Source organism: Phasianus colchicus, chromosome 8 (assembly GCF_987193195.1).
Source record: "Phasianus colchicus chromosome 8, bPhaCol1.hap1.1, whole genome shotgun sequence".
NCBI lineage: Eukaryota > Metazoa > Chordata > Aves > Galliformes > Phasianidae > Phasianus > Phasianus colchicus.
In genome coordinates this window covers 31,142,667-31,168,427 of record NC_143443.1, presented here as the reverse complement: position 1 = coordinate 31,168,427, position 25,761 = coordinate 31,142,667, and the positions used below count along the sequence as shown (strand labels likewise).

Here is a 25,761-nt window from a genome sequence, read left to right as displayed (position 1 = left end):
TAGGAATGAAAAACTTTTACTTCCAACTATTGTTATATGTAACCACTGAGTTTCAAGGCTTACATGTGTACTAAAAGCACAGTATCTGTTGTCACCAAAATTCTCATCTTCAAAAGCTTAATGCGCAGCAGATGTAAGCCTCGGGTGGAGAGAAGGAATAGCTCTGGACAGAATCACATTTTTCTGCATGCTAACTGTGCAAGGCTTAGTACAATGAAGTGTTTCTCACACACTTTTAAGAATCAGAAACTAATTCCATTATATCTCTTTGATATTAAGTACAGAAGTGGGAAAGAAAGGAAGCTTGATGGATTTGAGAGGCGCCAGTCTGCAGATTGTGCAAATGAAAAGACACTCATATTTTTTCACAAATTATTACCTATTACAAATTATCCAAACAGTGTTTGGTTTATTAAAATCAATGGCATACATCTCAGAATGCCAGTGCCTCCTACATTCAGTGGGAAGATGATCACTTTTCTCCAGTCCTAGGATGGTTATTCCTCACGTCAGCTCTCCTGGGGTTTGTAGGGTGTCTTAATTTTTCAAAGCCAATCAGAGCCTCAGTCAGAGCTCCTAAGAAGTAACTGATGCATTAGGTGAGAGGCAGTGGGAAAGTTCAAAAGATGAAGGACCCTGAGAATACAATTAAGCAGCACTGATTAACATGACTAATTAAGATCTCAGCTATTACCAACCCAGAGTAAGCATAAGTCTATCATAAATGTTATTTTCACGGATTAAGTCTTCAACTCTTCTTGAAAGATTTCCTTCACTTTATTTCCTATTCTGCAAACTGTTTCTTTTGACAATTATGGAATTTCTCCCATGAGAAGGTCTGATGCTCAGTTTTAATACAAGTTCAACAGATCTAAGACTGTGAGACTAAAAAAAAATGTTGCTTGCTTATCATTTCTGTTCCGTCTTCATCCTTGTATTTTCATATTCATTCTTTCTTTCCCTTGGCTACTTTTTGACATAGTGGAGTTTTTCAAATAATGTATTCTTGGAGATGAATTTTCAAGGATAAAACAGTTCTCTAGCTCCCTACTCTTCACAGAAGTTTCAATAAAATATCCATGATTTGAAGAGGGAATCATCTGTCTGAATCACATCACAGACATGCATGCTTCAGAGCAAAAGACATACAAAAATGAAATATTTAGCAAGAGTTATACAGTATTAAAGCCAAAGGGGATTTGAAATCAGAGTGGTGATATTTACAAAGCATTCTTAATTTTCATAATGAAAAAATGTCTGATCTATAAACAAATAATTTGTCTAAATTTTTACTTAATGCATTTCTGAGATTTTAATGCCCTAAGCTTCAGACTTGCATTTGAACAGGCAAAAAGCACATTGCAAGTATTTGGTGGTTTTCTTTTTTTTTTTTACTTTTCTGTTTTTTTTTTACTTTACTTTTTTTTTTTTTTACTCTGCTGTTATCATCGGTGTCCATTATCCTCCAAAAAAAATGTTCATACATAGCAAATATCCCATCTGGAGCTCTTCTTCCTAATATCCACAACAGTTGCTTTCTAGGTGGGTCAGCACTGAAATTCTTTATGTTTATCAAAGAATAAACATTGATTCTTTCATTTACAAACTTAAGATTGCTCTTAGTTCCTTTTAAAGGATTTCTCAGTCGTTTATCTGGGTTAGGAAAACTTCTGTATTACTGCCAAAAATAAGAACTTTTCACAGATATGGTGAGTACATGCGGTTGTACCCAGTATACCCAGATGTATATCCATTTCCTATTCACCAAAACTGTTGAAATAGGAAGTCTTAAATTCCAGAAGATTATGAGTCTTCTGATTTTCCAGGATGCAGAACAGCTTGCTGGCACACAAAATCCAACAAATAGGATACATGCAAATAATTTGCATGGCCAACAGCCACGATTTCTTTCACAATTTTAAGCCAGTTCTGAAATATCATTTTCTGTTTTGTAATCCTTTCTAAATTAATTTGAACACAAGTAATCTCAAGGGCTTAATTTTTACATGGTATTGACAAGCATTGTGCTACAATTTACTGCGAGATAATTGCTCATTTACAGAAAAAAAACAAAAACAACACAAAACAAAACACAGCAAACATTAAAAAAAAAACCCTTAGAGGTTCCTTCCCCTGCCACGATACCACATTTCTTCACTTTTTTTCTTTATTTTTCATGTTTTCAGAGCTTAGAAGGATTCATTATGTGACTCACAAGGAAGTTTTTTTTTCAATGGATGAGACTAATTATGGTGGCACTGTAAATATTTACGTTGTTCTAGCCTTCTTCCTATCCTTACTTACGCATTAAATGTCGGAGAGCAGTTTAGCAATTATTGTAGCAAGATTAGAAATTACATGAGGATGGTGAGATAAAGAGAGAACCAAATAGAAACCTGATTATGTCAGATATTACCACTGGGATCACATAATTAAGCACATTCCTCATTGAATTAGGAAGCTCAATGAAAAGTATGTTATTGCCAGTCAGCAACAATTTTGCCAATTTTCATGTTGATTTCATCAGTCCTCAGAAGAGCTACTGGGCAAAATGAGTTCTTACATCTTTGATTAGGTGGAAAACAATCTGATTTATAATTTTTTCAATATCTGTTCAGTGAGTCAGTGGCTCAGGATCCTCAGTGTACAAAAGGATTCAGCAATACCTACCCTAAGGAACCTGCTTTAGCATGATGTTTGGATGAGATGATCTCCAAAAGTCCCTTCTAACCCTTACAGCTCTGTGATGACGTGATTCAGTAATAGGCAATTGAGCAATGTAATAGTGTAATATGCAGTAATTCAGTAATATGCAACTGAATAAGTTGTATATAGATCACCAAGTACCAATAGGTATGTGAGTGGGAAAGGGTAGTTTCTTTGTGAGGAACTGTGAATGCTACCCACTGGCTATGTTTTCAAATTACAAAAGCAAGTCCTCACTATCAAAAGCCGGTGGTACCTTGGACAACAAAAATTTTGCCTTAATTGTTGGTTAATTGTGTTTGCTCACTTGCTATGTTGTAGTCACCACAGTGGCGATTGGTCCTGCTTAATTGAGAAGAGGAAAATAAGAAGCTGTAGAAGGGATCAGCTGGTTACTGTTTGCAGAAATAGTTAATCTTCTTATAATTTCAATGAAAAAGAATACTTCTATGCTGTACTGCATCTTAGCATTCCTCACCACACACACTTTCTAGGTGCTGATTGTGCTATAGGAAAAAGTTTGCAGGATCATGGATTTTTAGGAAGGTGTCCAGTAGAACAAGGGGGAATAGTTTTAAAATGAGATGGGGAGGTTTAGGTTGGATATTAGGAGGAAGTTTTTCACACAGAGGGTGGTGAGGCACTGGAACAGGTTGCCCAAGGAGGCTGTGGATGCCCCATCCCTGCAGGCATTCAAGGCCAGGCTGGATGTGGCTCTGGGCAGCCTGGTCTGCTGGTTGGCGACCCTGCACATAGCAGGGGGTTGGAACCAGATGATCATTGTGGTCCTTTTCAGCACAGGCCATTCTATGATCCTGTGATTCTACGATTCTATGATTCTACGATCACAGGAAGATGACAGGGTCATCTAGAGCAGCCAACAAAGTGGTGACACAAGGAAGAAAGCGTGAGGCTCTCACATCCCAGTCTGCTGCCCTAAAACATGTTCCCTCACATGAAAGGGTTCACAACCAGCAGGAAGCTGCTCTACAAAAACTCCTCATTAACTCACGCATTGTGGCTATCTTATCAACTCTTCCTTGAAAATTACTGTTTAGCTGTGAGTAACCCAGTTATCTCCCATAAAAGTCCTTGTAACACAGAAACCACTTGCAGCTACTGGAATACAAAGCACATCTGTCAAAAGAAAATCCTCATTAATAAAGTATGAGAATTCTGGCTCTTTCACAAAGCCTTAATGTGACACAAACCCCTTCTCACCACTTGTGATAATTTTGCCTTTGAAAAGAATGAAGTTTTCTAATGCGAACGCACATCAGTGGATTTATTGCAAGGATGAATTCAATCCCTTCTTTTCTCATAGCAGCAATGAAGAAAGCAAGTGCAATAAAAGAAAGGGTTGTTTGAGACAATAAGAAGTCAGCTGGCTCTTCTAACTCTCTTGTTTTCTTCACTTCCCATGGCAGTGGAGGCAAGGCACAGACTGGGCTTTGAGCAGCCCTGTGTGCACATTTGGCCAATCTCTCCCAGCACAAAGGGGTGATGCCTGGAAATAGTGTTTGATTCATCCGCTGTTGGTGTACTGAAACACCAGCCTACCTGTAAGCATTTATCACATTAAGTAACCTCCACAGCATTGCTGCAGAAGAAGCGTGACAGCAAAGAAATTAATTGTTTCAGTGGAAACTTTTTGCCTTGTCAACAGTGTTCCCAAATTTCCACAACAGCAACTGCTATGAAACCTGAGGCATTTACATTTTTAATTTTCCCTTGCCACAACTGTTTTAATGAACCAATATTACAGTGGCAGTGATGGGCACAGATAGATGATGGAACTAATTACTAAGATGGCATGAGTTAAGATTTAAAATGTGGATTTAATTTTGGAAAACAAGCACAATATAAAAAAATCTACCCTGCAGCTTTTGTAGATATAACTGACTGCACCCAGAAGATGACTTTACTTTTCCCCTCACTTGCAAGAAAGTGCATTTTGCCAGCATATTTGCATGCAGTCCTCTGTCATACTGTAGCCTTCCCCAAAGGCCATTGTTCATGCGTTTGCAATTCCCATCCATCTCTTTGATGAAACAATTGAACCCTCTTGTAGCTTTTCTCTTTCTATATATTTACATACTTTGATCCATTTGCCACTGTAGGAATATATTTTCAAAGCTCTGTGCAAAAAGTTTGCAAAATTTGATTGTACCACCTGGAGTCCTCAAAGGCAGTAACATCTGCTAATTAACAAATAACTCAGTATATTAAAAATCTATCCCCGTAAGCTTTTGGTTGAGAAAAGAAACACTTTAGTAACTAGATTTGCTTTTCAGTATGATTGCTCTCATGCTTTTACATGGTAGGTGTTTTCTAATAGTCAAAGAATAAGGGAAAAAAGGACCAGAAATAGGAAAGAAAGCAGAAATTGAAAAAGAACAGATAAAGGACTGAAGATTAGGATCCCAGTCACGTCCAGTAGGAACAAATCAAAGGTTTCTAGAAAGCTAGAGCAAAAGTTTCTGTCGTCCTCTCCCTACTCTGTTTTACTCATACAATCAGCCACAGCTGACTGTTTTTCTGTATAATCAACATAAATCATTTGGGGAAAAGTCCTGTTTTGTGAACTGGCCATCTGTTACTGTTACTCCATACCTTACAGTTAAAAAATTTGGACATCAGTCTTTTCTTTGTCAACTTTAAGTATATGTTCTGCTTATATATTTTCTAACACATACTGCAAAATATTCCTTTGTTATTCATGATTCTTAGTTTATATTTTCTAACACATACTGCAAAATATTCCTTTGTTATTCATGATTCTTAGTTTATATTTTCTAACACATACTGCAAAATATTCCTTTGTTATTCATGATTCTTAGTTTATTGACCATATGTAACTTTTTAGTTAAAGTTCCTTTTAACTCAGTATTTAAAATAGTTGCTTTTTAAGGAGTAGGTAAAAATTCCCACATTTCTCCTGTTCTTAGCTAAGGTTTGAGGTTGGAGCAGATCTACTTTGTCTCATTTTCAAGCCATAGGCCTTCTTTACAAACTGAACGTTCATCTTTGTCAAACCTCAGAAGAGAGTATTCCTAAAGATGGTTGAAATGTATCCAGCAAAACCTTCAGGGCATGAACTGTTTTAGAAAGTCTCATTCTAACGTTGCCCAGAGCACTAGTGGAAAAAGTTCACTTCTGGATTAGTTTCTCTTTGATTAATTTTAACCAATTTCTCCTTTAATCACTGGACTGCAAAATACAAGATTTAGATTGACACCTTTCATTATCCCAATCAGTTTCCCAAAAGTCAGAAATTATACCAATCATTTCTAATTTCTGACAATTAAGTTTCTATCTGATATATTTGCAGAAACACTGTATTTAGCAGAAAATTACAGGCTAGCTGTTCAAGAAGGATGCAATCAAGGTGAAGCATGACTTTTGGCTTAGCGTGATTTCATGCATTGAGTTGCATAAAAGATGATAAAGCATTTGAGCAGCTCATTTCTAATGCAATGCAATCAGGACCTCATGGTAGGTGTAAGGCAGCCGTCGGGTTTCTCTCTATGAATTTTAGGGAGGGAGGAGATCCAGCTCCTAGTCCATATTGCAGCAAATGTGCATTTCTTTCTTGATGCTTTCATATATACACTGCTATTGCACAAAACTAAGATGGTATTTCTGTAATCATCAGGCTGCTTGTGAGAAGGAATTAATCAGGGAAATGACACATACATCTATAATAAAACTGTGATTAAGGGTTCACAGATGAATTTTTCAGATCACAGACAAGAAGTATAGTAATGCACTGCACATTCCAGGGCTTTCTGAGTAGTTTGGTTCTCTCACTATTATGAAAAATAGGCCAAAATATGTATAAAAATGATCAAGGTTTCAAGTTTTAGACAAAAATATAAAAACAAAGCTTTAAGTGCTTTTGGATTCAAAGAAATTGTGTGTTACGTGTGAAAAACAGATACTGTCTTCTCCAAGCTAAGCAATATTTTTATAAAAAGCAGCTTTATTTTGGCCATACTGAAAAAGAAATATTGAGATGAATAGAATGTAACTTCAGCTTTTGTTCATATTTCAATTTAAAGCAATGTCACTGCCAGGTACCTGTGTTGGGCATGACAATCCTTCATGCTCAAACTGAACAGGCAGTGAGGGAATGTATTTAAGTGAAGTTCCCGATCTGTGAACTGTGTTTCATGAAGCTGTGTTGGATGTCACGTTTCACTGCCTTCAGGATGCTCACAAGACCTTCTGTAAAGCAATCACCATCACTTTGCACTTAAAAAAGAAAAGAGGGTTTTGGTCTCACAGAGACAGCTCTACTTATCAGAACTTATAACAGAAGCAAGATAAATAACATGAAAATAGATCATTAATAGTTACTTTGTAATCAATGGTTATTGGGTGCTATTGTCACTAATACTGTTACATAACGCCACTTTTGTTTCATTCATTTCATTTTGGACAGCAGATGTAATTGAAAACAATGCATTTTAGGCAGTGCTGTACCATGCACAATAATTACAAAATGAGTCCTGAATAAAAATATGGGTTGAAAGTGCTATCGCATTCTACAGGGATTTTCACAATGAAAGCAAAATTTAGTTAGAGGATGTTACTCCAAATGGATGGATAGAAACTGAATTTAAGGTAAAACTTAAATTCTAAAGGCACTCCAACTTGAGATCTGTGATTGATTAAAAATGTAATTTGCCCCTGAAAGCATAAACTCCAGCAGCTACATCTTGAACACAGAACAGGAGCACAGAGAGGTTGTTGCTGTCACTGGCTATGGCTATAACACTACATATCAACAAGATGTATATGCACAAGATGTCTCCATTAAACCCTTGTTCTAGCATTATCAACTTGTTCTGTCCACAAGAGATGAGGAAGTTTGATTCCTATTGCAACAATATCGTCAGTTCTGCTGAATTCCAAAAATAAAGAGAAAATAACACAAATATTTAATTCTACACTTGAGCTATCCTTAAAGAGAATCATTTACTTCATTTAGGCAACGTGTCAAAAAAAGGAAGCAAAATCCCCTACATCACATAGCTCTCAGAAAACAAAACCTATTTTCCCAAGATGTCTATAAGGATGACTAATCTGGTCTATCATTTTCTATTAACACAAAATGACTTCTGTGGTACCACTTAGGCTGAATTGGATTTCATGCAAATCATTGGCACTAACAGATCTTATCCTGTTTTTCCTTAAAATATGTGCAAGTTGTCATCCAGCTGCCTGGGATGCTTGCAGTATTCCTCCTGCCTTTACTCCGTAACATCTGGACACTTCATTTGCCTACTAATAAAGCATCCTACTCCTTTGACAGAAAGCAAACCAGAACCCTTTTGTCCCTCCAATCCACGATGCATGGCAAGCTGTAGTCTGTTTTTTTATGGCCTGTTCTGATGAGTTAGAATCATAGAATGGTTTGGGCTAGAAGGACCTTTAAATTCCAACCCCCTGCTATAGGCAGGGACACTTCTCTCTAGACCAGGTTGCTGTAACTGTAGCTGTAATCTGCTCATCAGACAGCCCTAGTACATCAATGACACTTCTCATGCATGCTCCACTTACCTGGGGTCTGCTTAGGATCAGAACTGAGGTAACTGGTTTAGCTACAGTCGCTTTGATGACTGCATGACAGTCATTGAAGAATAAGGTTAGGATACGATCACACACCTCCACCTTATTGACTATAACTGCCTTACAGACTTGTTGCTGATGCTTCAGGTAAAGTCAAAAGCTGAATTCAGATGTCCCCAAACCTCAAATCAGAGTTACCAGAGTGATTTTTTTTCCTCTAGGCTTGCAGGACTGGGAGGGATGATGCAAAGAATTTTGTATGACTTGGATGGGATGACAAAGATCATTTCCAGTCTGACATTTATTCTGTGCTAGAAATCAGTCTTCTGCTCCAGATTAATATCTATAAGCGTGCTGGAGCCAGTGAAAGATAAAGGGCAAACCTATTTCCTTTAACAGGATTCAAGCAGCCAACTGAAACTTTATCAAACCGAGTCTACAGCTCTTAAATCAGCAGTGGAAATGGAAGTGTTGCACTCTTCTTCTCCAGACCGATGGCGGAGCGCACCAGCTCTGTTTCATCCTTATTTTCACTCACACTGCCCTTTGTCTGAATTTCAGCCTCATATATCTGTGGAGGATTTCTGTAGAGCATTTGTTATGCGAAATTTATTCCCTGGAAAGCTGTACTGTTCCTACAAAGAGTTGTCCTCTGGAACACAATACTTATTGATCCCAAGCAGGATTTCTGAATTCCACCTCTTCTCTGCTATTGAGAACTTTATTAATTGCTGAATTGATAAGCATGATAACATAAAAAAGGATATATAAAATCATGATGTAAAGGCGAGTGCCTTAACTCTACAGACCCTGAAGGGAGAAAGAAACAAATATGTAAGAAGAAAAGACTGTCATGTCACTGAAACGGTCAGACAGAGAAAACAACTTGCAGCTCACTGTAATTGCACCCTGCACTTTGCTTGTTGGTACAACTTTTGTGATAATAATATCTGTAATAGATCATCTCTGGCAGAGAAAATTTGATGAACGTGGTATAAAATGATGCTCTTCTACTGGAATGGAAGCAGCTATGCTGAGTCACGTTTGAGGTTCAAATTTAGCTGACTCTGCAAGGGTAAGAAAAGTCTGAAACGATGATGTTTTAGGCAGATGGAAAGAAATGCTCAGATTTGAGAGGTGCTAAATTTCCTGAGTGTATGAAAAGTGACAAGCAATTTTTACTAACCACAGCTTCTCACATACATGGATAATGTCTCACACGAGTAAAGAACTTACTAAGTCGCCACGTGTATTAAGTTATTCTCTCAGATTGGAAAGGAAAGGCTGCTGTCCCAGTCTCACCCCCGGTATTAATTACACCATTTTCCCCCAGAACTGTCCCATTACACTGTCACTTCAGAAAGTGGTTGCAAGTGCTTCGTTCTGACAGGCAAATGGCACTTCTGAAGTTGGGGCTGTCCTTAAGTAGGAATGTTCATAGCATTCATGGATAGGGATCACTAGATCTAGGCAGTATTATCATGAATAGAAACTTAGGAAACTCAGGACGCCTTTTAAAAAGCAAATTCCTTCAAAGTCATTTGCTCAGGAAGACATCTCCTCATTCTTCCTCTCCTCCTCTGTAGCAGAATTCTCTGTGCTAATGAGGACCTCAGCCATCCCTCTGACCCCTGTTAGGTAGACACCTGAATATCCCACTGCTGTGAGACACGGCTACAACTTTTACAATTGCCTGGAATTGAATGGAAAATTTCCTTTTTTTTCCAACTGTTCTTAATCTGCCTTATTTGCTTAAACAAATCACGTTTGCATTTGTCATTTCTTTGCACCTGTAATGAGACATAAACTGGATTAATTTTCAGATAAACCTTGTTTAACCCCTTAACTTCACTCTAAGTTACAGATTAGTTCATTAAAATTTCCTTCCTAAATGTGTCTCTGAACATGTAGAAATATGCTCCCATTGCAAGCAATGCCACTGTCATTATTAATGCAGCACAGAGTATTTCAACTTCCATCACAGAGCTGAAAACCATTTGTTTGGCAAATTCAGTTGAAACGTCCCCTTCTGCATCCAGGAACTCAGTTCTCTCCTCTGTCTGCCATGGCTGTATTACACCGAGGAATAAATTAGAAAAAGCACTAAGAACTGCCAGCAGCCAGCACCAACACCTTCCAGCCCCTGCTCTTGCAGATGAAGATCTTTAAAGCCTCCAGAACAATAAATAGAAAGATTCCAACTGCAGATTGTTGCCACCTCAGAAAACTGACTCACTGGAAGATTCATGGAGATCTTTTGTGCTGCATTTGCATTTATTACTATTCTGGATGAGTATCTGTTCCTCCACTTGCAGTCCACCCATAAAAATCCACTCTGTGATGTTACTGCTAAAATACAGAATTTTTTTCAAGTAACTAAGCTGATCTAAATCAAAATATATAGCGTATTAAAAACAGACTAGATACACTATAGCAAACAAAAATTCAGCTATTGTGCAGTGCTTTTTTGGTGTGATTTTTACACAGTCAGATATAAATTTCTAACAGCATGCCAGCTCCTAGTCCAGGTAATTTGCTGAATTTAAGGTTTTTGAGGAAGAAAGTTTATTTGGAAGTGCTTCTTGTCCTTTCAGCCAGTCTCTTCTTTCAGAGCTTCATAACTCCATATAGCTTGAGACTTCCACATACATGGAAAGAGAGGATTATGGAGGTGAGGAGCACTGCGAAGGAAAGCCTCACTTTTGCTTAGAGCTGCCCATTTTAAGGACGGTCGATCTAAATTCTCCAAATTTCTCTAAGGTGCCACGAAAGCTGAAACGTGTGGTTATACTCTTAACACTCAACCTTACAGTAGAACAGGTAGAATGGAAGAAGTTTTTACTCTCTCAGCCTAGCCTTGCAAATATTTTTGAGTGTCTGTAGCAGGGAGGGTGTCAGGAGAAATTCAAGACAGTGTCTTAACAGGATATAAGAAAGAAGAAAGCAGTACTGAATAATATATTTGTTTGAATTGGAAGGACCCCTTAAAGGCCATCTGGTCCAACCCCCTGCAATGCACAGGGACACACGCAGCTCCATTGTGTGCTCAGAGCCCATCCCCTGACCTTGGATATCTGCAGAGATGGGCACCACTATCTTTCTGGACAGCCTGTGCAGTGCTTCACTACCTACCCTGGAGGTCTCTCAGGCTGCTGTCACAACAGAAACGTCTCCCTGGTTAATGGGAAAGGGATTGTATAAACTCTAGTACAGTAAAACAAAGAGTTTTGTCAACTCAACCCTTCGAAAACAGCATTTTGTTTTATGAGTCATCAGCAACAATGTGCAAATAAATCTAAGTGCCCTCGAAATGCTTCATAACCTTTCAGCAAAACAACAGCTGTACATCCCCAAGCAGCACAGAGCGTTTTATTAAGTCTCTAGGTTGAGGTTTTGAGGAATAAATAAATAAATAAATAAATAAATAAATAAATAAATAAATAAATCTATTCCTTCTGACAAATGCTATTTTGACAATTTGGCTTGTGACCTTGTGAGCTTCCCTGCTCTGTCCCATCCCTGCTTTGTGCTAGGAGTGCTGGCAGACCTGAAAAAGCAGCTTTGTGTTATTTGCTGAACAGCCATTGAGGGTTCTGTGTTAAGATAGTGACAGAATAATGCAAGAATGTGAAGTTAAAATCTTTAATTACATTCTTGGATGTCCACCATGTTGTAAATGTTCTTCTGGAAATATTTGCAAATGATTTAAAAGTCAGAATGACCCATTTATAGTATACCATCCTTTCACTAGTGCAAAATATTTCTTTTGCAGAAAGGACAGCACCAGGAAAGAGAACAACAGGTGAAAGTAACATTCAAAGTGTTGTTTAAAACCCATACAGATGACATACAGATGTCATGAATTTATACCCACTGTCAATGCAGACTGCTTTGAATATTCAAAAGAAATCCATAATGAAAAGCAAACAGTAGATTTAGAGTTCTAAAACAACTCAGATTCAAACCGAATTGGCAACTCTCTTGTGCATAAGGATCTTTTTATTCTAAAACGCTAGGCAGGAATTTACTACAGCTATCATTTGTTATATATGGAAAGCTAGCAGACAACAAGTGTAGCTACTATATAAGATTTTCCAGGTACACTGTGCCAGAACTGCAATGTACAACTAACAAGTGAAGTAAATGTTAACCAGTTCATTGGGATTTATCCTTTCTTTAAACAATGAAATGAACTCTTATATTTGCTGACTCAGTCCCAAAGAGCACATACCAACTGCTCTGCTTAATTAATTAATATTTTTTCCACAGTGAGTCTTAAACTCCCTATAATAAAATGTGGTGAGATTAAACAATGCCTTAATTATTTGTTAAATTGTACAGTATTGATAAAAAATGCTAAATCACTGTTTTGCAGAGGTGGGTTGTATTTTCTGAAATCTGATACAGCCACTGCTGAAAGAAATTTCAGTCTCAAGAAGTCAAAGTGAAAAGCAAATGCAGCATGATAATTTTGCTGTAGGGGTATCATCATTTAGGTGCCTACTCTCTTTCAAACCATTTCATTTCCTCCTTTTAGTGGCATATGCTAAATATACATCTTTAGTATTACTGAAATCTGCCTTATGCAAAGAGGTGAGGTGGGGATGAGATTGCAAGCATAATAAATCATTTATGATAGAAGTTTTCCTAGCTTGATTCTAAGGGCAAAATTAGGGTTAGTAGGAAACAAACGCTCATGTTGGTAAAATTAAAACTGTCTTCCACCATCAAGAAAACATGCTGTTGGATTACTGGTAGATACTGATAACACTTTATTGCAAAGCTGATATCTTTGGCAGCTTTTTAATTGCATCCATTGTCTATGAGTGTATCTAACAAATCATATATGATAGCTGCATGAATGTTTCTTGAAAGTCATCATTAACTGATGACATTAAGCTAATGATAAAATAATGGCCTGTGAAGGACTAATGTTGTTGTTATAATTTAATAACTCGAGCAGGGTATATTTAGGATCACTCCATTCTTTCCTTTAAATAATTTCTAAAACTGCTTGATACTGTTTTTTTCCAGGCAATTCTGCCAAAATGCCCAGTGAAAACAGTGAAAACAAACCATTCCACTGTGCAATGAACTGTGCTTTGATAAATAACTGGCTGTGGTGACACTTATGGTAGTAAATCCTATCCATTTTTCACAAGTCTGAGGCTTGAAGGGACCTTCCTGCACCAGTTACACGTGGATTTTACAACCTGTGGTAGAAATGGACACCACCATCATTTCCTCATTCCACCCACTTACCCACTTAACAGAACAGTCTTGCCCAGCCCAAATCTTCTGGTGTATCCAAACTTGTTGCAGGCTCAGCTGGTTCCTAGGCAGAGTTTTCTACAAAATGCTCTGTTTTTTGTCCTAGGTAAGGCTCCCTGCCTTAGATGTCCTGGCTGTGTGCTGCTAAAACAAGATAAAAGAGCTAATTATTAGAGCTCGAGAGAATAAAAGAAGTAAAAATATTTTCCATGATGCAAGGCATTTGTTCATATAGTCTTCAAAAGGATCATCAGATAATGAACACAGTAAATAACAGCCCTTAAAAATAGTAGCCACTTTTTTTTGCTTTTAACTAGGCAGAGCACTTTGATTGCAAACACTGTTTAAAAACTGTCCTTAATGACACAGACTAATTTATATTTTAAAAAGTAACCAAATAATCCAATTTTTAAGATTCTGGGATGGCTCAAAGAGAGAACAATTAAATGGTTTAAGGCAGTGAAAGTCACACATGCAATACAAGCCAACGTTAGGTCTTACACAGCTTCTATTGACTCCACGTGGTCAGTGAGACAAAAGATGCTCTCAGCTGCCGCATGGAAAAGTTGGTTGACCACATTTCCAGCAGAGCAGAACAGGTTACCACCACCAGTGCCACCAATTAAATGTCAGAGAGAAAGGCAATAATTATCTAGAATTTGGTAGCAGATAGTTATTTCTCTTCCATAACCTGAACAAAAGCTAACTAAATTCAGCAGAAAGAATTTCCATTAAATAATAAGCTTCATCTTAGGACTTCAGTATGCTTATTATCTAAATGCACTGTTGGGAAAGATGATTTAGTGTAGGTCAGCATTTTCTTAACCTTATCTATTTGTGGTGCGATTTCAATTGCTTCCCATACTTAAGTGAAAGGTGATGATGCAACTATCAAGTTTCCTACAGAAACAGTAAGTTTTCTTAGCACAGCCTGTAAACACTGGAAAAGAAAAGGCATTCCCTGTGCTCCAAATCACATGGAACATGGACTATTTTACATTTCATCTGAAGCATTATAAATAATAAACATTCTAACATAAGGTCACGTTTTCTGGTTTTGCCTCTAGAACAATGGATAAAAAAAGAAATCTTTTTCTTCTCTTCTCTCACACACCACACACATCAAAAATTCAGTGTTTGCCTAAATAATCCATATAGTTCTCTTTATATTTCCCCTACAGATTTTTCTCCACGCTTTGGTGGTGACTGAGTGCATTTTTGGTGTCTTCTTCCTCAATACTCCTTGATAATCCCTGAAGGCTTTCTCTAGTTTTCTTTCATCTGTTACCTCCTCTTTGATCTTGGGGATTCTTTTCTTTACCAGTCTTGAAGCTTGTGAGCCATATTTTCAGAGTTAAAGCTGAAATTATGAAGAACATCATGGAATATAGATTTGCATACTAAATGAAATATAACAACTCAACCTAAGAAAGCAATCAGAAAATGAATTAAGTAGCTGAAATATACTAATCTAAACATTAGATTCTAGCTGTTGTTGCCTGGAGAGGTTTTCCACTATTTGTGTCCAGGAACTTTGGCCTTAGGTCTTTCTCAACAAAAATATCTCATAAGGATGAATTTCTGTTTGGCAAATCAAAGGTGTTAAGGACTTTGCTTGATGATATTTTAAAGTTTGCTGCATCTCGGCACAAGATTCATAGTCTGGCTCAGAAGTTGTGGTCTTGAAGGCAGGAGATGTGACTGCTGCTGGAGCTGTGGTTCTGTTAATAGAAAGACTCAAAGCAACTACCGTGCTCTTGGTGAACCGTCCTTCTGTTGCCTGAGATTGGTCAACATGGACCTGGAGGATGAGAAGGGAGAAAACAACTGGAAGGAAGCCTAGAAGCTGGGAAGAACACACTCATGGAACAGCAGAGGTGGGGAAGGCTGACGTCAGGGCTTGTGCTCCCCTCAAGGGACTTCTGGGCAAAGGCATGGCTCCAAACCAGCAAAAAATGGGCTAATTGCTCTCAGTTTGACCAGCTGGACTCTGAGAGCTGATGGTCTGAAGTTGCACCAGGGGAGGCTGAGATTGGATATCAGGAAATTTTCTTCTCCAAAAGAGCAGTGAGGTGCTGGAACGGGCTGCCCAGAGGTGGTGGAGTCACCGTCCCTGGAGGTATTCAAAAATGGTAGAGATGTGGCACTGATGGACATGCTGAGTTTCACCTTGTGATTGTTGTGGTTTTTCCAGCCTTTATGATTCTGTGATCTTGGGCTATTATGGGCAGGAAAAGATGTCTGGAGATGTAGAGAGGAGCTAGAAGTATTGCTGCAGTGCAATGCAAAAAATACGATGAATAGCATGAGGAAAACTTGATCCAGCTTTTGGAATGATGAAGCTGTTAAGCTTTGTTACTATTTTATGCAACAATACACAGGTATATTTATATGCTATGACTGCCCTCTCACCTTTTTCAGAAACTCGAACCTGCATGTCCTTCCTCCCTCTGTCCAGAGAGCCCAACCACAGGCCAGCACAGCAAAGCTGACCCCATCACTGCATTGCCTCCTGATGTGTGCCCTTCACTCCCCATTTTCTCAGTATTTCAAAACTCTGCCATTTTATACAGTCTGAAAATCTATAGAAACTCACAGAGAAGTCAGTTGCTCCTTAGATTCTGTCACAAATTGCCTTGGTTAATAACTTTCTCACAAGAATTATAGCCCTTTTTAAACCTTTTTTATAGTTATAAAAGTACAATTTGCACTCTGATTTCATTGTGAAGCATGAAGATCTGAAAAGATGTAATAATTGATAAGAATTCGTGGCCTGTGACAAACAAGATCTTTATCTTCATCCACTTTTTATACTTAGAATGTTAAAAGACAATAACTGTGTTCCTCAGACTTCTGTATATTTCTGAATACGCATGAACTGCAAAACAGCAATATAACAACATTATAAGGAATGATAAACTAGACAGTGAAAAATATACTTCTAAGTTATATGGTTCTGTTAAGTGTAGGGTTGCATTTCATAATATTATGAACAGTACAAGTGAGTTGTTATAGCAAAAACAATGCTCACATTCAGTATGCAAGTGTTTACTAAGGAGAAGTAGAACCTGTGAAGATCCTAACCAGTTCTTAGCAATACTCACACAACTATAATAAATTACATACAGTCATTCATGCAGGAAATTATTCAGAGATTGTTACAGATCTCAATTCTCAAGAATGTCTCTTGTATTAACAAGTAATTGAAAGTTAGAAGTGTTTAGAATATACAAAAACATTTTCATATTTCAAACTGACAGGGACATTTTATGTCATCTAGAAACATACCACATGCTCCTGGACTCAGAAATTTGTTTTACTTGCTGTCATTTTTACAGAGCTAGTACCAGCACAGCTGTCTGTATATCAACACTGATCTTTCTGTTCCTCTCTTAGGCCAGTTCCTCAAATCATTATCTGCTAGTACTTAATGACATTTCTTGTTATCAACTACATTGGATGTCAATATCTGTTGTCAGGAAGTTCAACATTCAATGCATTTTGCAATAAAGTTCATGCCAATACTACCCTGGTGGAATTCTGCCTACCTATATATTGAAAATATATTAACTGCACAGCTGAACATTGACCAACACGTTCATTTTCCTTCAATATTGGAATCAGTTCAGAGTCTTCCAGCGTAATCAAACCTTCAAGACATCTACATAAAGAGAACTTTGCCTTTACGATTGCTGCAGAAGGAGGACTGAACTAAAAGACATCTGAGAAGCAGCAGAAATTTCACATTGAATTATGTAGCAGAATGGGAGAAACATATGCATTTTCCCCCTCCTCAGTCTATCAGGGTATTATCTGTTACCCTGATGCTTAACTGCAATAATTGACTATGCCTTTGCATCTATACCTTTTCACAAAAGTACTTCCATATTTGTTGGGCTATCTGTGCCAATAATACTATATTGATGAGTGGTTTAAAAATGCTCATAAAACACAGGCTGCTCTTCAGTTCATCCACTTAGCTTCAGAACAGGTTTTTACAGTTTCAGCAGCACAAGTAGGCTGACACAGGTATATATACTTGTGCCTGCTAGCTATTAGTGTATTAAAATAGCAATACACGAGCAGTTGGGAGCCTATACAATAATCTGTGCCTAGAGTCAAGCTTTCTGGCTGTGCAGACAGCAAATCCCAGCTTTGTGGCTGACCTCCTACACAAAATAAACATACACTGATGGACTTCTGAGTCACACCTGAGAGTTTAGCATGTGGTGTTTTAAACAAGGATGGGGCAAGATAGCCCCACTGAGAATCAAATGCACAAAATAATTAGACTTTCATCCCCAAAAGATACAAGATGATAACCTATATCAAGTCTCATCTTGTGTATAATAAATATTTATAAATAATACAAATAAGTAAATAAATGATAATAATTCCATTGATTCCAGAGGGCTTTAGATCAGTTTGTTGCTCATCTACACAAGAAACACAAGAAAGCAAAGAAATTTTTATTTAATAAATAGGAATAAGTAGATATCTGCATCTAGAAACCGAACTCCATACCATGGAAGGTTAGGAACATACTTCCTTTTTTTGGTCTCAAGCCAGATCCAAATATTGTGATTGTCATAATCTTTTAACATGCTACAGTTCTTCCATACAATGTTTTTCATTAACACAATTTATTCATAGACCATATTTTTGTCAATTCTTGCGAGTGCAGCTTGCTCAAAACACTGTATGCTTTCAACCTTAAAACTCTGTCTTGCTCTATAAACTGATGAGTTACCTTGTAATTTCAGCTCCACATGATCCTTGCTACTATAGTTTGCTTTAATCCCTATTACTGTTATTATTTATGCAGTTCCCAGTGGTATACAAGACATTCATTAAATATTCTGTGCTTTGAAGTAAGCTGAATGTAAAACAGGTCACCCATAGGAATTTATTACTTAAGCATCTTATTTCATCATATCTTTAGGAGAGCCAGTACTTTTATAATGTGATTCCCTGAATTACAGATTCATGAGGGATTGATTATAGGGCTGTAAAACATTTCCAGATGAAAGGAGCTTATTCAGATACTAACTCTTAAAACTCCAGAACTATTGCGTGAATACTCAAAGGTACCAAATCACCCCGGAGATCAGTGCTCCATGAAGACAGATTTAGGTTAGATATTAGGAATAAATGTTTCACTCTAGAGGCTGACAAGTTGGTGGAACAGGCTGCCCAGAGAGACTGTGGATGCCTCATCTCTGGAGACATTCAAGGCCAGGTTAGAGGGGATCCTGGGCAGCCTGATCTGGTGGCTGGCAGCCCTGCCCATAGCAGGGGGTTGGAATTTGACCACTCTAAAGCTCCCCTTCAACCTAGGCTATTCTATGATTATAATTTTGACAAGGACCACAAAGCTCTGGCCAGTTTCTGGGGCCAGTTGGCCTCTCTGGCAATGGAGTCTGGGAATAGAAATCTGTTGAAACTTGCTGTGGAAAGGTAAGCAGATGGCACCACCAGTCCTTGCCTAAATTCCTGTAGGTATGTCAGATTCACTCCCCAAAGACAAATTTATAGAAGCATTACAATCATACTTGCAGGCTCCTGCATTTTTCTTGCCTTTGAATCAACACATTTCTTATGTTCTAACTTTGGTTAATAGTTTCACTGGACAGTGTTTAAACAGAAAAATGTCTGCAGTCATTTAAAAATGAGGTTCAACAAATCCAAATGCAAGATACTGCACCTGGGTCAAGGCAGCCCTTACTACCAAAACAAGCTGGGGGATGAAAGGATGGAGTGCAGATCTGCCAAAAAGACCTGGAGGCAGCAGTGGATGGGAAGCTGGATGTGAGCCAGCAGTGTGCCCTTATAGCCCAGAAAGCCAACCACATCCTGGGCTTCATCAAAAGAAGTGTGGGCAGCAGGGTGAGGGAGGTGATCCTGCTCCTCTGCTCTGTGCTGGTGAGACCTCACAGAATCACAGAATCGTAGGGGTTGGAAGGGACCTCCAGAGATCATCGAGTCCAACCCCCCTGCCAAAGCAGGATCCCTACACCAGGTCGCACAGGTAGGCGTCCAGGCGGGTCTTGAATATCTCCAGAGAAGGAGACTCCACAACCTCCCTGGGCAGCCTGTTCCAGTGCTCCGTCACCCTCACTGTAAAGAAGTTCTTGCGCACATTGGTGCGGAACTTCCTATGCTCCAGCTTCTGGCCATTTCCCCTTGTCCTGTCTCCGCACACTGCTGAAAAGAGTCTGGCCTCGCCACTTTGCCCCCCACACCTTAGATATTTATAGACCTGGATCAGGTCCCCTCTCAGTCTTCTCTTCTCAAGGCTAAACAGACCCAGCTCACTTAGCCTTTCCTCATAGGGGAGATGCTCCAGGCCCTTCACCATCTTTGTGGCTCTCCGCTGGACTCTTTCCAAGAGATCCCTGTCTTTTTTGTACTGGGGAGCCCAGAACTGGACACAGTACTCCAGATGAGGCCTTACCAGGGCAGAGTAGAGGGGGAGGATCACCTCCCTCGACCTGCTGGCCACGCTCCTTTTAATGCACCCCAGAATGCCATTGGCCTTTTTGGCCACAAGGGCACACTGCTGGCTCATGGCCAACCTGTCGTCCACCAGGACACCCAGGTCCCTTTCTGCAGAGCTCCTCTCCAGCAGGTCATCCCCCAACCTGTACCGGTGCATGGAATTATTCCTCCCTAGGTGCAAGACTCTACACTTGCTTTTGTTAAACTTCATCTGGTTCCTTACTGCCCAGCTCTCCAGCCTGTCCAGGTCTCGCTGAATGGCAGCACAGCCTTCGGGCGTGTCAGCCAATCCTCCCAACTTCGTATCATCAGCAAACTTGCTGAGGGTGGCCACTACCCCCTCATCAAGGTCATTGATGAAGATGTTGAACAGGACCGGTCCCAGCACCGACCCCTGGGGAACACCGCTGGTTACAGGTCTCCAACCAGACTCTGCACCGCCAATGACAACCCTCTGTGCTCTGCCAGTCAGCCAGTTCTCAACCCACCTCACTGTCCACTCATCTATCCCGCACTTCCTCAGCTTCGTTATAAGGATGTCGTGGGAGACAGTGTCAAATGCCTTGCTGAAATCAAGGTAGACTACATCCACTGCTCTCCCCCCATCCACCCAGCCAGTGACAACATCATAGAAGGCTACCAGGTTGGTCAAGCACGACCTCCCCCTGGTGAACCCGTGCTGACTACTCCTGATAACCTCCTTTTCTTCCAGTTGTCTGGAGATGGCATCCAGCACAATCTGTTCCATCACCTTTCCAGGGACAGAGGTGAGGCTGACTGGCCTGTAATTACCTGGATCTTCCTTCTTGCCCTTTTTGAAGACCGGAGTGACATTGGCTATCCTCCAGTCTTCAGGCACCTCCCCCATTCTCCAAGACCTCTCAAAGATGATAGAGAGCGGTTCAGCAATCACCTCTGCCAGCTCCCTCAGCACCCGTGGATGCACCCCATCGGGTCCCATGGATTTATGAACATTGGTGTTGCCTAGGCGCTCTCGGACCGCCTCTTCCCTGACTAAAGGGAAGTCTTCCATTCCCCAGACCTCACTAACCACCAGGGCCTGGGATTCCCGAGGGGGAGCTTTTTCACTGAAGACAGAAGCAAAGAAGGCGTTCAGTATCTCCGCCTTCTCAGCATCCCCCGTTACCAGAACACCCCCCTCACTTAGTAGGGGACCTACATTCTCCCTAGTCTTCCTTTTACTGTTAACATACTTAAAAAAACCTTTTTTATTATCCTTTACCACCTTTGCTAGATTCAATTCCAGGTGGGCTTTAGCCTTCCTCGTCGCATCCCTGCAGGCCCTGACAACATTTCTATATTCTTCCCGAGTGGTCAGACCCTTTTTCCACATTTCATGGACCTTCTTTTTCCCTTTGAGTTTGTGCATGAGCTCCTTGCTCATCCACACAGGTCTCCTGCCACCCTTTCCTGATTTCTTGCTCACAGGGACGCACCGATCCTGGGCTTGGAAGAAGAGCTGTTTAAATGCCAACCAGCTCTCACAGGCCCCCTTACCTTCTAACACCCTAGCCCACGGGATAGCTCCAAGTAGGTCCCGGAAGAGATCAAAGTTGGCTCTCCTAAAGTCCAGGGTAGCAATCCTACTTTTTGCTTTGCTCCTTCCACTCAAGATCTTGAACTCCACCATCTCGTGGTCACTACAACCCAAGCTACCCCCAACTTTTACTTCCTTAACAAACCCGTCCTTATTTGTGAGAATAAGGTCCAGTAACACCCCTCCCCTCGTTGGTTCCTCCACCATCTGCATCAGAAAGTTGTCTTCGACACATTGCAGGAACCGTCTGGACTGCGCATGCCTGGCCACGTTGCTTTTCCAGCAAATATCTGGATAATTGAAGTCCCCCATAAGCACCAGCGCCTGGGATTGCGACGCTACTTTCAGTTGCTTGTGGAAGGCCTCGTCAACCTCCTCCTCCTGATCAGGGGGCCTGTAGTACACACCCACAACGGTGTCACCCATACCAGCCTGCCCCTTGATTCTCACCCACAAGCTCTCCACTGCTACATCACCCTCCCCCAGGTGGAGTTCAATACATTCTAGCTGCTCTCTCACATAAAGAGCAACTCCACCACCCCGCCTCGCCAGCCGATCTTTCCTAAAAAGCACATAGCCCTCCATGACAACATTCCAGTCATGCGAGCTGTCCCACCACGTCTCCGTGATCGCAATGAGATCATGGCCTTGCGACCGCACACAGATCTCCAACTCTTCCTGTTTATTTCCCATGCTGCGCGCATTAGTGTATAGACACTTTAGGGAAGCAGCACCCCCCTGCCTCTCTCCATCCCTTTGAACTCCACCCTTTTCACCCATCGAACTCCATTTTGAGCCACGAACTACCCGCTCAACCCCAGTGGCCCTCATTCTGTCCCCTTCCCCCTTCATACCTAGTTTAAACACCTTTCAATGAGCCCTGCCAGTTCCTGGGCTAGGATCCTCTTACCCCTTGGAGACAGGCTACTTCCATCCGCAGCCATCATGCCAGGCGCAGAGTAAATTGCCCCGTGGTCAAAAAAACCGAAGTTCCTGTGCTTGCACCAACTTCTTAGCCATTTATTTATGAGGCGGGTTTTTTGGATGCTCTCGGTATCCTTCCCTGCCACTGAAGGTAGGGAAGAAAAAACCACCTGCACACCCGTTCCTTCAACTACCCGCCCCAGTCCCCTGAAGTCTTCCTTGATAGACCTCAGGCTTCTCTCAGCGACTTCATCGCTGCCAGCCTGAACTATCAATAATGGGTAATAATCAGAAGGGCCAATCAGACCAGGAAGTTTCCTAGCAATATCCCTGACCCTTGCCCCAGGGAGGCAGCACACCTCCCTACGGGTAGGGTCAGGCCGACATATAGGGCCTTCCGTTCCTCTCAGCAGGGAGTCACCTATGACAACCACCCTTCTGTCCTTCCGGGCGGAGGCAGTCTTGAGGCGTGGGGTCGACCGCTTCGCCCGAGGCAACCTTACAGGTGGACCTCCCTCCACCCCCTCACTCACCTCTCCCTCGAGATTCAGGGCCTCAAACCTATTTTGCAGAGGCACCTGGGGAGCCGAGGATGGTCGGGATGGAGGACGCCCACTTCGCCGAGCTGGTATCCTTTTCCACTCCTCCTCCTCCCTTAGATTGCCTTGCTCTGCTCTCAAATTGCCTTGCACTGCAGCAGGAACACAGTCTACCTGCCGGTTCCCCTCTACTACCTGTTTGCAAGGCGGCAGGGAGTGACACGCTCCACGCAGAGCCTCAGCTGTGTGCCAAGATCTCTGGGCTGATAGGGACTGGCACCACCAATCAATCTCCCTCTCACATTCCTTTATGGTCCTTAGCCTCTCCACCTCCTCCTTCAGGTTGACCACAAGGCAAAGTAAGTCCTTTAGCTGGTCACATCTTACACAAGTGCTGCCTCCATCGCCTGGCACTGCAAGGGCCAGGCTCTGGCACTCATCACAGCCAGTGACCTGCACACTAGCATGTTGTTTTGGGACCTCAGTCTGCACCTCTGCATTCTTCTTGGCAGTCTTTCTTTTACATGTGCAGGGGGCCTCTGTCTGGGTCCCCACATTATTTTTAGAGACAGTAGCCTTCCGCCGGGGTGGAGCCATGGAGAACCTGAAGACTAATTAGCACAACTAGAATAGCCTTAACAGGGCGTGACCGATAAGCCCCACCCTGCTGCTGATAGTGCTGGCTCTGCCCTCGCCCCCTTACCAGGTCGTTAATGGGTGACCCCGCACCTGCCACTTACCTCACAGTGATAACGCCTCTCCTCTCCGCCCTGGTGGGCAGCGACGCGTCGCTGCCCTCCCGGAGGTTTTTTCAAGGCGTTGCCCTGGCAACGCCCCCGCTGCGTCAGCCGCTCTCGCGAGATCTGCCGGGCTTCTCTGTTGTCTCGGGGACCCCCGGAAGAGGGAACCGATCGAGATCCACGTGTTCTTCGCGATCAGCCGCTGCGACTCTGGCTGAAACAGCTCCGAAGCGGCGATCCTCGGCGATCAAGTGGATCATCTGGTGTATTGCATCCTGATGTGGAATCCTCAGTACAGGAGAGACACAGACCTGTTGGAATGCATCCAGAGGAGGGCCAGAAAAATGATCCAAGAGATGGAACACCTCACCTCCAAAGACAGGCTGAGCTGGGGCTGTTCAGTCTGGAGAAGAGAAGGCTGGGAGGTGACCTGACAGTGGCCTCTCAATATCTAAAGGGGAGCTAGAGGAAAGAAGTGACAGACATTTTGCAGGGTCTGTGGTGATAGAATGAGGGGAAATGGCTTCAAGCTTAAAGAGGGTAGATTTAGGTTGGATATTAGGAAAAAGTCTTTTTACAGTGAGGGTAGTGAGGCACTGGAACAGGTTCCCCAGAGATGTGGTTAATGCTCCATCCCTGGAGACTTCCAAGGCCAGGCTGGATCAGGCTCTGAGCAACCTGATCTAGCTCTGCATGTCTCTGTTGCAGGAGAGTTGGACTAGATGGCCTTTAAAAGTCCCCTCCAACTCTAAGGATCCTATGATTCTGATGCCCATTGTAATGTGTTATATTTTTTTGGTTTGTCTTTAATCTTGTAAGTACTTCTTCCCCTGCATAGGCTCTTTTTTTCACACTTTCCCTGACCTTGGAGAAATCAGACTGATTGTATCTCTATTTTCTCCCTTTAAGAAAATGGTGATAATTCTTGACTAAGTACAGCCTTAGCTGTCTGCTAAAAGCCTTGACAAGCAGATATCCTACAGATATGAATATTAAAGAAGAATCTCAAGGTAATATAAAAACCGCATCTCTACCATCAACACAGAAGAGTGCTAAAATACTGAAATGCTTACTGCATAGCAAAGAATACTCAAATAAGAAACTACTGTTCAGCAGAGCTTCACAGAGCTGATTAGAATGGAAGACTCTCAGATCAAAGTACACAGAGAGTTCATTGACAGAACCAGACAATTTTAAAGTTCCCATAAGATAAATCCCCAAACGTTGTGCTTGAAAGTATTTTCACTTACTTCAGTAGCAGAAAAAAAAAAAAAAAAAAAAACATGAAAAAAAATTAAATGCACAATAAAACAGTTTCATGTTTACCTGATTCTAAATGGAGTTTTATGCCAAAAATAGTCATTCCTCATTCCAACCTCATTACATTCAATATAACAGCAACTCTCGTAGTAGGTATTTTTTACCATGAGAAATCACCAAAGAAAATGCCACCTGACATGCTTTTGGTAGTGCAATTTGTTTTGAACTTCCAGTGTGAAAGCTGCCAAGACACTTGAAGACAAAAATTGTGGTGCAGACAGCCATAAGCTTAGGGGCTCATTAGCCTCCTTAGGTTTAAGATCACACATGGGCTGAGCAGAGAATATCAACTGAACAACAAAGTAAACATGTAATAAATCCTTGATCAGCCCAAAACTGCTTCTTTGATTTGGTAGTGCTGAGTCTGCATCTGGAACCTGAGGCTCTCTTACACATGAAATCCCTCTTGTTCATCAGCCCTATTGCACAGCCGCCACTGGAAGCCTTAATTTGGCTCTACAAGCAACTCTGAAAGTTCCTTTTACTATTAGAGCTAACAAAGTGAATGCAATAGATTTCCTACCCTGCACCTGCAACGTTATGCTTCAGGTTATTGGCTGACACTGGCTTACAGGAAACATGAATATTGTTGTTTGCCTACGATTTTCAGTTTGTCTTTCCTGTGTTTTCC

General features: G+C 41.1%; 1 long non-coding RNA gene across 1 annotated transcript; it reads right to left on the bottom strand.

Moving 5' to 3' along the window:
• Positions 1–149: 149 nt before the first annotated feature.
• Positions 150–24,131, bottom strand: LOC149917114 (uncharacterized). Its single transcript, XR_016468875.1, has 3 exons — positions 23,811–24,131; positions 13,543–13,695; positions 150–636 (listed from the first exon to the last, which is right to left on the bottom strand). It is a non-coding gene; the product is annotated as an uncharacterized LOC149917114 (long non-coding RNA).
• Between the last annotated feature and the right edge of the window lie 1,630 nt (positions 24,132–25,761).